Source organism: Erpetoichthys calabaricus, chromosome 3 (assembly GCF_900747795.2).
Source record: "Erpetoichthys calabaricus chromosome 3, fErpCal1.3, whole genome shotgun sequence".
NCBI lineage: Eukaryota > Metazoa > Chordata > Cladistia > Polypteriformes > Polypteridae > Erpetoichthys > Erpetoichthys calabaricus.
The window spans coordinates 96982676-96997877 of record NC_041396.2 but is presented as its reverse complement, the minus strand read 5'-3'; the positions used below and the strand labels follow the sequence as shown (position 1 = coordinate 96997877).

At 38.6% G+C, this 15202-nt stretch overlaps 1 protein-coding gene across 1 annotated transcript in view; it reads left to right on the top strand.

The window, feature by feature from the left end:
• The first annotated feature begins 5204 nt into the window (after positions 1–5204).
• The window catches only part of prkg3 (protein kinase cGMP-dependent 3), a 113242-nt gene continuing 103244 nt past the window's right edge, over positions 5205–15202 (top strand). Inside the window, exon 1 of the mRNA XM_051924601.1 lies at positions 5205–5493. The gene's annotated coding sequence lies outside the window, so the exon portion shown is untranslated. The remainder of the gene's footprint in view (positions 5494–15202) is intronic.

Sequence of the window (15202 nt, the reverse complement as noted above, 5' to 3'; positions counted from 1 at the left end):
ACTGCACTGCCACCTGTCTGAGCCTCCACTGACTGGTCTGTATCTCCACCCAGACATCGTATTCCTTCCCCATTGGAGATACATCCACCGCAGGTCCCGCGGAAGTATCCAAGCTGACAGTTCAAAAATAATAAACTCCATCTGGTCCAGTTCTTGACGTCCTCCGCATAATTTAGGCAGAGTCGCTGACCACAGTGTGTTAGCCAGCCTAGCCCAGTCGGCTAACACCGTTGCTAAATGCGTTAACACCATTGTCAAATTCAGTCTGTTGAATATCCGCTCACTTACGAGCAAGGGACCTCTCATCCACGATCTCCTCACTGATCGTAAGTTTGACTTTTTCTGTCTAACCGAGACATGGCAACAATCTCATGACTTTTCCCAACTTAATGAATCCACTTTCCTGGGGTTTGTTTACATCTCTCAACTCCGTGGCTCTGGCTGGGGAGGTCTGGCGTTAATGTATCGTGAGAAGTGGAAAGTCCTGCCGTTGTGTGTTCCTGCCTTCAGTTCATTTGAATCTCTTGTATGTCAATTAACTGGACCTATTCCTACTATTATTGCAACTGTTTACCGGCTCCCTAAATCAAATAATGACTTTCTGAACGACTTTGTTATTTTTCTTACTGTTTCATCAAACATAATTGAGAGGTTTGGATTCCAGCAGCATACCAATGTTCCCACTCATTACAAAGGACATATCTTGGACTTGATTTGCTGTTCTGGAGTTACCCTGCTTGATTGTACGGATGAATTCCCCATAACTGATCACTTTCTTATTTCATTCAATGTTAAACTTGCACTTTCCAATACTAAGCTTTCCGGTCTCATGTCTTTCCGTAATATTAAGAATATTAACTTAGACTCTCTTTCCTCAAGTATTGATTCCCTTATGGACATTCATAATTTATCCACTCCTGAAGAACTGGTCTCACACTATAACACTGGATTTAATGGTATTCTTAACTCTGTCACTCCATTAAAAACTAGATCTGTTTCTTTCTCCTTTTCTGCTCCCTGGTTCTCGCCTAAACTTCGGCTTTTGAAAGCCAAAGACCGGCAACTTGAACGATTGTATAAAAAATCTGGACTCTTTGTTCACAAAGAGATGTACAAAAACCATATACTTTATTACAAGGACTGTATTGCCCAAACTAAATCTAACTATTATACTCACATTATTTCTTCCAATGAAGGCAACACCAAGTCATTGTTTTAACTGCTTAATAATATCACACAACTCCTGGATTCTTTACCTTCTCACCTTTACTCAACTGATTTTTGCAATTCCCTTATGTTCTTTTTTAATGAAAACACCCAGAAGATTCATTAGTCTCTCGGTACGGATTCCTCCAGTACTTCATTTGAATTTCACCCACCAACTCACTCATTTTCCTCTTTTCAGTTTCCTACTTTCTCAGGAATCTCAGATCTTGTATGTAAGTCTAAGCCATCCACTTGTCAACTGCACCCCATCCCTACAGTTCTAGTCAAAGCCTGCCTCCCCTCTCTGGTCTCTCATATTTCTGCTATAATCCACTCTTCTCTCACTACAGGTACTATTCCTTCATCTTTTAAAACTGTTGCAATAATCCCAATAAAGAAAATCCTGGTGCCTATCCGACTAATTTCAGTAATTTTTGCCCTATTTCTAATCAACCCTTCATTTCCAAAATTCTTGAAAAAATAGAGGCTATTCAACTTCATTCTCATTTATCTCAAACTAATCTTTATGAACAGTTCCAGTCTGGTTTTCGTCCCCTCCACAGTATTGAAACGGCACTTATAAAAATTACTAATGACCTCCTTATGGCAGCTGATTCTGGTTTAATTACTATTCTCATCTTCCTTGATCTGAGTGCAGCCTTTGGCACTATTTGTCACACTACTCTTCTCAATAAATTATTTTCGATTGGCATTACCCACAGTCCACTAGATTGGTTCAGATCCTACCTCAGGCTGTACTCAGTTTGTTCAGCTTAAAACGTTCACATCCCAACCCACTGCTGTTACTTCAGGTGCGCCCCAGGGATCTGTCCTGGGGCCCCTCCTTTTCATTATTTACCTCCTTCCCCTTGGAAATATCTTTCGTAAATATAACATTAGCTTCCACTGTTATGCTGATGACACCCAGCTCTATCTCACTAGCAAACCTACTGCTTCCTTTCCACCCTCCTCACTTATTGATTACATAGCAGAAATCAAATCCTGGTTTTCTTCAAATTTTCTTAAATTAAATAGTGACAAAACTGAGGTTCTCCTCGTTGGTACAAAATCAACATTATCCAAAACAGATAATTTTTCATTTGTTATTGATAATTCCTCTGTCTCCCCTTCCCCACAGGTTAAGAGTCTGGGTGTCATCCTTGACAGTAGTTTATCCTTTCAGTCCCACATCAATAACATCTCCGGTCTGCATATTTCCACTTGCGTAACATTAATCGTATTCGCCCCTCCCTCACTCCCCACACCACTGCTATCCTTGTTCATAGCATTGTCACTTCTCGTCTGGATTATTGCAATTCCCTTTTCTTTGGTCTTTCTCGCAAATCTCTTTATAAGTTTCAACTGGTCCAGAATTCAGCAGCACACACCATTACTAGAACCCCCTCTATTCACCATAACACTCCCGTTTTGCAGCAGCTTCATTGGCTTCCAGTTAAGTTCCGCATTCAATTCAAAATTCTTCAGTTAACTTTTAAGGCTATCCACAATCTTGCCCCTCCATATCTGTCTGACCTCCTCCATGTTGCCATTCCCTCCCGTACCCTTAGATCCTTTTCCTCCATCCACTTGAATGTCTCCTTCATCTGTCTTACCACCATGGGGAGCAGAGCACTCAGTTGCTCTGCTCCCCAGCTCTTGAACTCACTACCATCTGAGCTTAGAAATATTGAATCATTTTCACTTTTCAAATCTAAACTTAAAACTCATTTGTTTAAGACTGCTTTTTCTCTTTGATTAAAATTTCTCTGTCTGATTTTCATTTTTGTATTTTAATTTTGTTTATAATCTATGTTTTAGCTATTTTTCTGTGTCCTTGAGTATTTATAAAGGCACCTACAAATAAATAAAATGCATTATTATTATTATTATTATTATTATTATTATTATTATTATTATTATTGGCTAAGAACACAGACATGTGCAGTGGGACATTCCTTTGAATCTTCCACATTGGTCATTGTGTCTTGTCTTCTTATGTTGTACAACCCAAGTTATTTGACCAATTAGGAACACCGACTGAAAACAATGACTGTATACATTTGACACAATTACACCTTTGCAGATCAATAATAATCAGATGGAATGAGGCGTGATTCTCTTTCTTCTAGGAATGTCAAGTTGGCTTTGTAAACTTGATGTTGATGTCAGAAAACATCAGAAATGGGTATGTTTTAACACCAAAGGTGGCTTTCCCCAAGAAAGACAAAAGACTAAACTGAACGTGGCTTTATCTTTGTTTTGTCTTGGTAGAGTAATATATTACTCTACTTTCCCCTATTGTATTATTATTATGTAGCCTTTCTCAGAATGCCTCAAATCCCACAGACTTACCACTATTTATAAGGTACTGTACCATATAACTTCTCCCCACCTTCCCTTCTATATCTATAACCTCAGGCAATTGGGTGTAGTAAAAGACAAGCAGGAGTTAAGTTACAATATCAATAATGTATTATTGAAAATATTCATAAATAATAACAATATGCAAAGTACATTTGAATATTGGCAACCATACAACCTGATAAATGGTGATGTGTAGTTTCTGGCGGCACACAGACTTGTTAGTTACTTAAAAATGTCTCTAGTTCATTTGTGGTCAGCTTTCTTCAGAACAGTCCACATGCCTGTCTCAATATGTCTGCCGAGCTGTGCTCTCCATTGTGTGTCCTTTTCAGTTCATGGTGTGTGAGATGGTCTTTCATCAGTTTGGTAAGAGAGAGAGGTAAAGCAAGGAAATTTATAGGTTTTCTATCCAACCCCTACAGCCAATAGGGCATCGTGGTACTTAAAGGCTACTGATACAAGCCAGTTCCAAATAGCCATATTTCAGACCAATGGAGCAGAGAACACCTTCACACCTACCCCCGTGAAGCTTGGCAGTTAAGCAGCCTGACTTTCCTGTGGGGGTTGACTGAGAGACGTTAGCAGAGAAATATTAGCCAAACTTGTTTGAGGCACTTCCCCCAACCCTGTCATAAAATTACAAAGAGACTCATTCCTAAATGGGGGGAAGGGGTTCTTAAACCATCAACCCATTGCTGTTATTATCTATAATGTAACACTAATATTACATTGCTTTGTCTAAGTTACAAATAAAGACATACAAAATATCAACTTGTATGCAAAATTTCACATCACAACAATCTTCAAAGAAAAAGTCATCTTCCTTGAGAATTTTTCCAGAGGAAAGTTATTTAATTGACTTTAATTGCTCAGGCTCCTGTGGAGGTTTATCTGAAGCCAGCGACAGTTGCTTTCCCAATTGATGTAACCAGTTCTCACACTCTTTGATGTGTAAATGAAGTGACTGTTTATGCAATGCTTAGGACAGACATCTGCACTCGAGTTATTTATGGAGGGTTGATTAATAAAAATATTCTTCTGTTCACACTCCCACCAATATCCTATAGCTGTATACTATATATATTCTATCAACAATATGAAAGTACTGCAATTTTGTACTAATTTTACTCTGTCAGCAGGACCTATTTCAAAAGTATTTGCCCACCCCTACTACTCCCAATGTTTTAAACCTATCAAAAAAGTATGTGTTTAGAATTATGTTAGCTGAAAATTATTACTGGGGAGGGACAACGGTTAATGTAGCTTTCCCAAAAAGCTCCCAGAGTCCTTGGCTTACTGTATGTGTGAAGTTCACACATTCTTTCCTTGTCTGCCTGTTTTTTTTAATTTATTTTTATTTATTTATTTTTGCAGATGCAGATGAGTTTGTCTTGTGATGCATTGGCTTCCTATCCAGTTCTGTCTCTTGCTTTGCACCCATCACCAACTCTCTACAGACCTGAATTGGAAACTGTGGACAGAGCAGAGCTAGTTATCTTACAGTGTCTTGATATCATAGCTGATGACTTCATAAGATATGTATTGTGTCTGAAATCCAATGCATCATATATAGCATAGTTGCTAAGCCTCATGACAGGCAATAAAAAGAGATGCCAAAGCCTGAAACAAATGGGAATGACAGAGGGCTGGTTAATATTTAATTACTTCTAGTCACTAGCAGGTTAACTGTAAATGGGAGGAGATAGAAGGAGATTGAAGGGAATTACTTACAAACAGAGAAATCTCACATTATGTGGCAGTGCCACACTGTGAGTGCCAGACACACTTCCAGCTGTCACTGAAAGAGCACACAGCTTTTCTGCTGCATGAGCCATCAAGTAAGAAACGGAAGAATTGGAGTTATTTCAGTTGTCTGATGTTCGACTTCTTCGCAGGAATTGAGACTCTGAGAATTAGGAAAAGGTAAGTCATGGCAGCCTTACTAGACATGCCTATGAGTATTGTATGTCTCCACTTGTCTCACCTTCTGTTAAGTTGTTCTAGGAGGAGTGATACTGTTCTGGGTTGGAAATGTTACACTGTTAAATGCATGGGTGAAAAATATGATTGGACCTACTTGTTGGTTGCATAAAGACATTTGTAATTTGCTATTGTCCTTTGTGAAGGCCTACTTTATACTACTGAAGAATTATTACAAGTAACTCCTTCTTCACAGATATTAACCCAGTCAGTTTTACTGTACTTTATATTGAACATTCTAAGGCTGCTCATTGCAAAAAACAGTGAAAAGAGCAACACAGCACATTTAATTACAGAACAGGATGTTGGAGTGAACGCAGCCAGCAAAAAGAAAAAAGCAGATGTGATAATGGCAAAGAGAGTTAGTTGTGAGCAAGAACAACAGGGAAACTAAAATATAATTTTGTGGGTACAGATGAGATTGCACAAAAGTCAACTGCTGATCAAGAGAAAAGGAAATAGTGGGATTTCAGTTTAGATTGGAACTCTGATTTTAGATTACAGCTTGGACAAAAGATATCAAAATATCTCGAAATAAGACTAGAATTCCTAACAAATTTTTGGCGTATGAACAATTAGTCTGGTAGCACAAAGATCTTCAGTTAGATATGAATGTTAGTAAAAAGAAAAACCTGCAGGCTAATCCTCATCACTGAGAAGAGTGGTTACGTTACCACAGACACTCATTTAGTGTACACAACTGTAGTAATAAAAGCGTTGTAATTACAGCTATTATAATATTATTGTTAGGTATTATATACGTTAATGAACAGGATACATTTATTGTTTACAAATATTTGCAATATGAAACATTTCTGGTATGTGTAGATAATCACTATATGCCTGTTTGTAAAAGGCTTAACAGGAATAAAGCAAGGTCAGAAGACAGTTTCTGCAGCAAGAGTACAGTAGGTCCATGCCCTGGAAGGAGGTACCTACTTGGGAAGGTGTCAAGGTCTCCTATTTTAAAAAAATATTTTGTATCTTGCCTCTGTGTAAACTTATACCTGTCTTGTTTGCTTTTTTCACCCCAAGGAATCCATTGTCTTCATTTATTCTTGAATAACACTTCTATCTATGATATTGATTTTTGATTTGGCCCATTTTATTACTGCCATTTTTTTGGGCACTATGCTTGCTGCCATCCCAGAGTGGGTGTGTCTTCGAAGGTCATGGCCCTGTCAATCATGATGCAACAGAATAAAAGGTCATTGAACGGTATACTTCCTCATCTGATTACATGGATTCCAAAACACTTCAAACCTTCCAAAAAGTTTATTGTTTTGTTTCTTGGGTGCTTCTTGAGTTTGATTATTCCTTGTGATTCTTGGCTTTGGTTACTGTGATAGTTCTTCTCCTGGTTCAGACTCTTGCTTTGTTTTTTTTGACTATGTCCTTTTCTTCCAGTTGCCCTCAGAACTCTTGGTCTACCTTGTGGTGACCTCATAGGAAGCCTGCTTAAGATCTTCTTGGCATCAGATAATCTCAGCAAAAGCCTGGCAGCTTATAGTGTTCTGACTGGGTGTTGTAATTCATGTTTATATTTACTTTTCTTGAGTTTTCCTGAAGCCAGAGAATCTATTTATGATGTCTGTTTTTCATTTGGAGACTTTATTTAAACATCTACCATTCTTTAACATTATTTTTGAAACCATTGTTTTTCCCACCATTTTATGGATTATGCATCACTTGTTACTGTGGTAACACATGTCATTATCAGCATGACTATATAAAGTCATCTCTCACAGTTGTAATTTATCCAAAATGTAATTTATTTATAGACTACAGGATTTCCTTTGTGAATTATTAGGATAAGACTTTTGCTCGGCAGTTTGACTTTGCTTTTTGGGTTAACGTTTCTGGTTTTGTTGTTTCTCAAACTGATCTCTGGTTTTGACTTTTGAAATATTATTTTTGACCTTGTATTTTCTCCTAAATCTTCCTCATAAAAAATTTCTGAGTTTCATTTCAAAGTCAGTACACCAAGAGGACAATAACAAGTCTATGATTACTTTAATTTTAAAAGAAGAAGCTGAATGGGAAATCATTGTTATGATTTAAGGATGTAGTTTAATTTACATTCCATTTCTGTAATTATTTTGTATTTTTATGTTCATTTTGACTTTATTATTATTTTTTATTGATACACTGGATACGCTAAGCTGTCACCATTTCTTATACTGGGTTTTGGTGGTAGGAACAAGCGTTTTGTGTATTTTGAATGGCCGTAGCCATATTGTTGCTAGAAACATCTCCCTGTTTCTACCATATGGCAGCCTGAAGTGCGGACTGTGATGTTTAAAGATGGTGATGTTTGATTGTCAAAGTTTTTGGACTGATATGAGAAAATCTTCAGTGTGTTTAGTATAATAAAAAAAAACATATCTAAGGAGTTATTTTGATTTTGATTTCTGATTTGCATATTGATTTTTAGCATTAAATGGCTTGTTGTCTTCCTGACATTTGACCCTTGATTGTTTCTGTCTCTGCATTCATCTCTCCTCTTCTGGTCTTACGCATTTGTTCCCTAGAACCTTCTAAATCTAATCTTGGTCAAATAATAATAGGCTTTTGAGAGAGAGAAAGAGAGAGAGAAAGAGAGAGAAAGATGCCAAAGAGCAGTCATTAGTTAACGTTAAATCTGCCAAATTTACCACCAACACAAAAACAAAACCAAATTTTCAGACCCTGTCTTTGATTCTTTCCCTCTCCAAGCAATTTTTAATTGTTTTCAGTTTCTTCAATCCAGTGCTTGCACAGGTTTGAAGTTCATGTCACAATTTTATACAATGGCTGGGCAATCACATGTTGTGATTGCCAATGTATATTGTGTTTCCTTCAATATTTAGAGTGGGGTTGTTGTTTGTTATAATGTCTATCTATCTTTCTATTTATCTATGTATTGTTTTGTTCCACTGAAATAGATAGGAAATGTTAGTGCCTTTGAAGAAATTAAACCACAAAGTGTCAATGTGGTGATGCCATCAACATGATGTTGGAAATAATAAACATTGAAGTAACAATAATATGATGGCAACAAGAAGTAATGTCCAAACATTCTCTCTGTTACAAATATGTTTGGATTGGCTGCCTTTTGTTGTTTTTTATTTAAATTAATTTTGCTCTTGTTTAATATTTATTAAGTAATATTCTTTATTTTCTGTTGACACTTTAATGTGTAATCAGTTATTTTTTATTATTGTCAACTGTTTGTTAATGGTTTTCTTTTTAATTATTTGTATTCATTGTGTGTCCTGTTGTAGCTTAAATATTGAACCAAGGGGGCAGGGCCCCCTAATTATGTAGGTGTGGTGCCATTAGAGCTGCCACCTGAAATCCCAAAGAAGAAACCTTCCAGTTGCAGTCTAACTACTCAGACACTGACTTCCCTCCATGTCCATAGGCCCCTTTACTATAAATATATATTATTTTGTTCTTGACTTGTTGAGCTATATCAGAATTTATGCTCTTTTGATGGGACAATTATTTGGTACTTTTTGAATTATCATTTTCTTAACTTTGCATTTAAGACCCTTAATCCTACAATTCCATTTAAACCTTTTTGATTTAGGCCATTGGGATTTCTTCCCATTTCTGTTGTCAGCTGAATTGTGTACCATTTTCTTTGCCTGTTTATTCTATGCATTGCCATTTAGAAGTTATTCTTGATTTTGAGTTTGTTTCGGGACATTCTTCTTGTAAAATAATTTTGAGTTAACTGTATTAGTTAGTCAATCTCTTTAAACAAACAAACTATTAATTTACTTTGGTGATAACTAGACTCCTACAACTTTTCCCTCTTTTTCCACATCTTGAGTCACAACAATATGGTAGGAAACATATTTTCTGTTTTAAACTCTTTTGAAGTGTATATTTGATTTCTTTATCAGTTTCTTTACATTTTACATGTTTGTCCTTGTGCTCTAATGACATCTTCTGATACTTGCAGCTTTCCTCTGATAACTTCACTGTTGCTGGGCATAGGTACATATGTTGGAGATTGAGGTTTCAGTGGTCATTATATACAAATTATGTTGTGGGCTGATTAATGTTGATCAGTGAAATTTTCCAAAGTGCTTTTCGCAGTGAATATGTTGTGTTTGCCATTGACTTTATCCATCCATCCATTATCCAACCCGCTATATCCTAACTTCAGGGTCACAGGGATCTGCTGGAGCCAATCCCAGCCAACACAGGGCACAAGGCAGGAAACAAACCTCGGGTAGGGCGCCAACCCACCGCAGGGCGTGCACACACACACACACACACACACACACCAAGCACACACTAGGGACAATTTAGGATCATCAATGCACCTTACCTGCATGTCTTTGGACTGTGGGAGGAAACCGGAGTACCCGGAGGAAACCCAGACAGACACGGGGATAACATTCAAACTCCACGCAAGGAAGCGAACCCGGGAACCCTAACTGGCACCTTTCACTGCACCACCATGCCGCCCACATACAAACTTAAAAGGTTTAAATAAAACAGAAATATATACCTTTATTTTTACTTCCTTAACTTGTGGAGGGTGTATCCTGTAGCAAAGCCCTAAGTTTTTTCATGAAAGCCCCTTTCAGTCAATAAGCCTTAAAAACAGGTGTAAAGCTAAACTTGCAGCACCGCTATTCAATTACACTTGCCTAACGCCTCTCCTAAGGGGAGATACTATGGGATCTGGGCATCAGTCAAAGCACCAATCACAGGCCCGATTAGAAAGCGGGAAGCTGTGATTTGTCGTCTCCCTCCCATGTAACAATCACAGCCAGTGTTACAACGCACTGTATGTATGTGTATATGTATATATGTATATGTGTGTGTTTATGTATGTGTGTATATGTATGTGTATATATATGTCGATATGTGTATATATATATATGTATATATATGTGGATGTGTATATGTATATATATATATATATATGTATATATGTATATATATGTATATGTAGATATGTGTATATGTAGATATGTATATATATGTATATATGTATATGTATATATATGTTTACATAACCTCTTTAACACACTACTTCTCCGTTGCGAAGCACGGGTATTTTGCTAGTTTAATATAAATCTGTATTTAACTTAATAGTTATTTTGGTTTTAACAATTAATGTATTTGAAGCATTACGTTTTGTTTTTTATTGGCTTTGGTGTTAAGTTCTACATGTTGTTTTAGTTATTACCTATAATCCCAAAAATGTGTATAAACGTGTTGTGGGTATGCTTAAAATATAAAATCTGGTAGGGTAATACAGTTACATGCCTTTTGCAATGGCAAACTGAGCAAATGTGACTTAAATGGATATTTATTAAATTAATTCTTTACTGTAAAAGGTGAATTTTGTCAGATGTTTTCAGATAATCTTATAATTCACTGCCAAAAATGGAGCATGAGTCAAATTGTGCTATTTATTTAAACGCAGCATATGTAATTTGTAATTGTCCATAGTTATCTTAGCATAAAAATGTTTTTGCCATTCGGAACTCTTATACTTCTTTTAGTTGCTGTTGATATGCAAAGGTCCATTTGCTGACATTCTTGCATTTTATATATAATTCAAATGTACAATGTTGCCATGGGCACCTTCATGCCAGATTAACTACTTTGCCATGGGATCTTCAGACAGAAGATTTTTGATTTAATTTGGTTTTATACAAAATAAGAGATAAGTGAAATTTTCTGAAAAATCTTTAGTATGTGTGAATATTAATCATAAATAATATGCTCTGAGCTCATCAATGCTATCTTATCTCTGAATTTTGTAACCTTCAAGGACTGCTGTATGGGATGAGTATTTTTTGTTGGTTTGCTTGAGTATCATAAACTTCATATTCCTGCTCTTTTCCTTTTCAGAACGCGATGGGGTGTGACAGGGTAAAGGGCACCAATAGGGATTTCCTTTAATCTTATTCTAATTATTTTAAAACTGTTGTTTATTATCCATGTCATATTTTGTTGCTTGCTGTTTGTTACTCAGTGATATCTGATCACAAAAAAGGACAAATAATGCACTCTATTAAAATCTCAACCATGGTCTCAAACAGAGCCATATTGGCTGCAGGTTTTCATTTCAACCCCTTTCTTAATTAGTATTCAATCACTTCTGCTAATAGGATCTACTTTGCTCTCTTGATTTTAACTAATTGTTTTATGATTCCAATAACGTAAATTTGCTTATTTTTCCTTACTACTCTGAGTCAAGCAATGTGTGGATGAAGTGTGTAAAACTCAGCTCTACTCCTGGTGGGCTGCAATGGCTTTAGGTTTTTGTTGCACCCAGTTTTATATTTAAAATCCCATTCTTGTTGTTAATGGTACACATATTACTTTAATTGTATCGCTTGGCAGTACACTCAGTCTAACACATCAGACATTTCTAATATTATTTATTTTCTTTTTCTGGGAACATCATCAAATTCTTTTGATCTGGAGTAGTTGGCAGCTGGTTAAAAGAAGAAAAAAGATTTTCTTTTTCTTTCTTTTTTTTAGTTCCTGCTGCTTTGAAATAGTTGCCCATAAAGCTCTCTTAAACCTCTAAACTGACCTAGTTGGAGCCTCTACCGCTGTATATCTGAATGTGTCCCAACCTCCCCATGGACATGAGTCTTTCTTTTTAAAAGGTGGATTACTATTCGTGCCAGCAAAGCAGTGGGTCCAGATGGAGTATCATCACGACTGCTGAAGGTTTGTGCGTTGAAGCTGAGGAGTCCTCTACAGCGCATCCTCAACCTAAGCCTGGAACAGGAGAGAGTCCCGAGGTTTTGGAAAACATCTTGCATCACCCCAGTCCCAAAGGTATCTTGTCCTAGTGAGCTGAATGACTTCCAGCCTGTCGCTCTAACGTCACATGTGATGAAGACCATGGAGTGGCTACTGCTTCACCACCTGAGGCCACGGGTCCACCACGTCCTCAATCCTCTGCAGTTTGCATACCAGCAGAAGGTGGGAGCGGAGGATGCCATCATCTATATGCTACACCAATCCATTTCCCACTTGGACAGAGGCAGTGGTGCTGTAAGAATTATGTTTCTGGACTTCTCTAGCACCTTCAACACCATCCAACCTCTGCTCCTTAGGGACAAGCTGACAGAGATGGGAGTAAATTCATACCTGGTGGCATGGATCGTGGACTATCTTACAGACAGACCTCAGTATGTGCGTCTCGGGAACTGCAGGTCTGACATTGTGGTCTGCAACACAGGAGCACCGCAGGAGACTGTACTTTCTCCAGTCCTGTTCAGCCTATATACATCGGACTTCCAATACAACTCGGAGTCCTGCCATGTGCAAAAGTTCACTGACGACACTGCTTTCATTGGCTGCATCCGGAGTGGGCAGGAGGAGGAGTATAGGAACCTAATCAAGGACTTTGTTAAATCGTGCGACTCAAACCACTTACACCTGAACACCCGCAAAACCAGGAGCTGGTGGTGGATTTTAGGAGGACCAGGCCCCTCATGGACCCCGTGATCATCAGAGGTGACTGTGTGCAGAGGGTGCAGACCTATAAATACCTGGGAGTGCAGCTGGATGATAAATTGGACTGGACTCCCACTACTGATGCTCTGTGTAAGAAAGGACAGAGCCGGCTATACTTCCTTAGAAGGCTGGCGTCTTTTAACATCTGCAATAAGATGCTGCAGATGTTCTATCAGACGGTTGTGGTGAGCGCCCTCTTCTACGCGGTGGTGTGCTGGGGAGGCAGCATAAAGAAGAGGGGCAACTCACGCCTGAGCAAACTGGTAAGGAAGGCAAGCTCTACTGTAGGCACGGAGCTGGACAGTTTGACATCCATGGCAGAACGATGGGCGCTGAGCAGGCTGCTGTCAATCATGGAGAATCCACTGCATCCACTAAACAGTATCATCTCCAGACAGAGGAGCAGCTTCAGCGACAAACTGCTGTCACTGTCCTGCTCCACTGACAAACTGAGGAGATCGTTCCTCCCCCACACTATGTGACTCTTCAATTCCACCCGGCGGGGTAAACATTAACATTATACAAAGTTATTGTCTGTTATACCTGCATTTTTATCACTCTTTAATTTAATATTGTTTTTTATCATTATGCTGCTGCTGGAGTATGTGAATTTCCCCTTGGGGATTAATAAAGTATCTATCTATCTACTTCTCCTTTGTTTGTGATGTCTATTGCCCCTCAAGGTTTGGTGCTTGGTCTGCTGCTCTTCAATAGTCTTGTACTGGATTATTTATCTTACGCATCAAAATGGCATTCATGTGTTAATGACACTGAGTTCCACATGTAATTCACCCTTTCATAAATATCAGGTATATCTAAACTCTTTTCCTGCCTCAGTGAAGTCAAGGCTTGGATGATGCCTCAGGGTGTACGTTTTGACTTCTTGGAACACTCTCATTTAACCAGTCATTCCAGGCTCACACTAGTGCCAATGATTTTGACTGCTTACTGACAACAATGTAGCCTGAAAGAACTTTTAAGGCCGAGGAGAAGTGGCTGTATACTTTAAGCAAACTGAGCTGACCCAAATTTCAGCTTGCTTACTGGTTATCCACTTATAATGCACTCCTCCAATGCATATCTCTTTTGCACTATCTCCAAGTTAATTATATATTTTGAGAAAATAAGGCTATTTTCACATGACTAAAGAAATACAAGAACATTTAATAGGTGCAGCTTGGCTTTAGGAGTACAGCTGTGATCAGTAGTGTATGGGAGATTATTCATTTCAAAATGAAATGTAATTCAATGTGTTAACTGTGTTACTATGCAATTCACATGCAAGTTGGACATTTGATTTTGGTGGGGTTTTATCGTTGTCATAATTAAAAGTATATCCACCAAATGATTGATTGTTTTTTCACTATAGCACACTATATAAGAAACATCACCTGGATGCACTGGGATGCATCATCAGTGATGTATCCTGAGGTCATCAGGTGTTCCAGGTCTCACAACATCATACACCCTCGCTCAGGCGACCCAGCCGGGGTTGATCAATCCCCAACTTGCATCGCAATAGCGATCCATGGATCAGCCCTCTTTATCCAAAGCCACCTTGAGATTTTCTCTGCGGCTTCGCTTGCAGATTTAATGGCACTGTTTTTGCCCGCTCCTGTTTTGCCCAGCCATGTGAGGACTCTGCAGAGTGAGCGTCCTGCAAATCTTCTGCAGCCAACTTCTATGGGTTCATAGAGTACCCACTAGCCTCTGACCCTGCACTCCTCCACCAGCCCCTGGTACTTGACACATTTCCTCTTGTTAGCTTCCTTGATATGCTCTTCCCAGGGCACTGTCAGTTTCAACATGATCAGCTGTTTTGAGGCCTCAGAGGTAATGATCATGTCTGGCCAGAGTGATGTTTTTATGATTTGCTGCAGGAACTTCAGCTGCTTTCCCAAGTCAGCCTGCAGCTGCCAGTCAGAGGCTGTGTGGAAGAGGCCTGTTATTACTGCCTTTGCCTGGGATTGCTCTCCCACTTTAACGAAGGTAACTGCCATCTTTGAGCCATGGAGGAGTTTGCTTGTGTTGATGGCTGAAGCCAAGCTTTCAGCAACTGCCTTAAGCACCTTGTCATGGCGCCACCAGTAGCGGCCATCTGCCAGAGCCTTACGGCAGCTGCTGAATAGATGTTCTAGAGAGCCTCTCTCTTCCCCCAGACGTG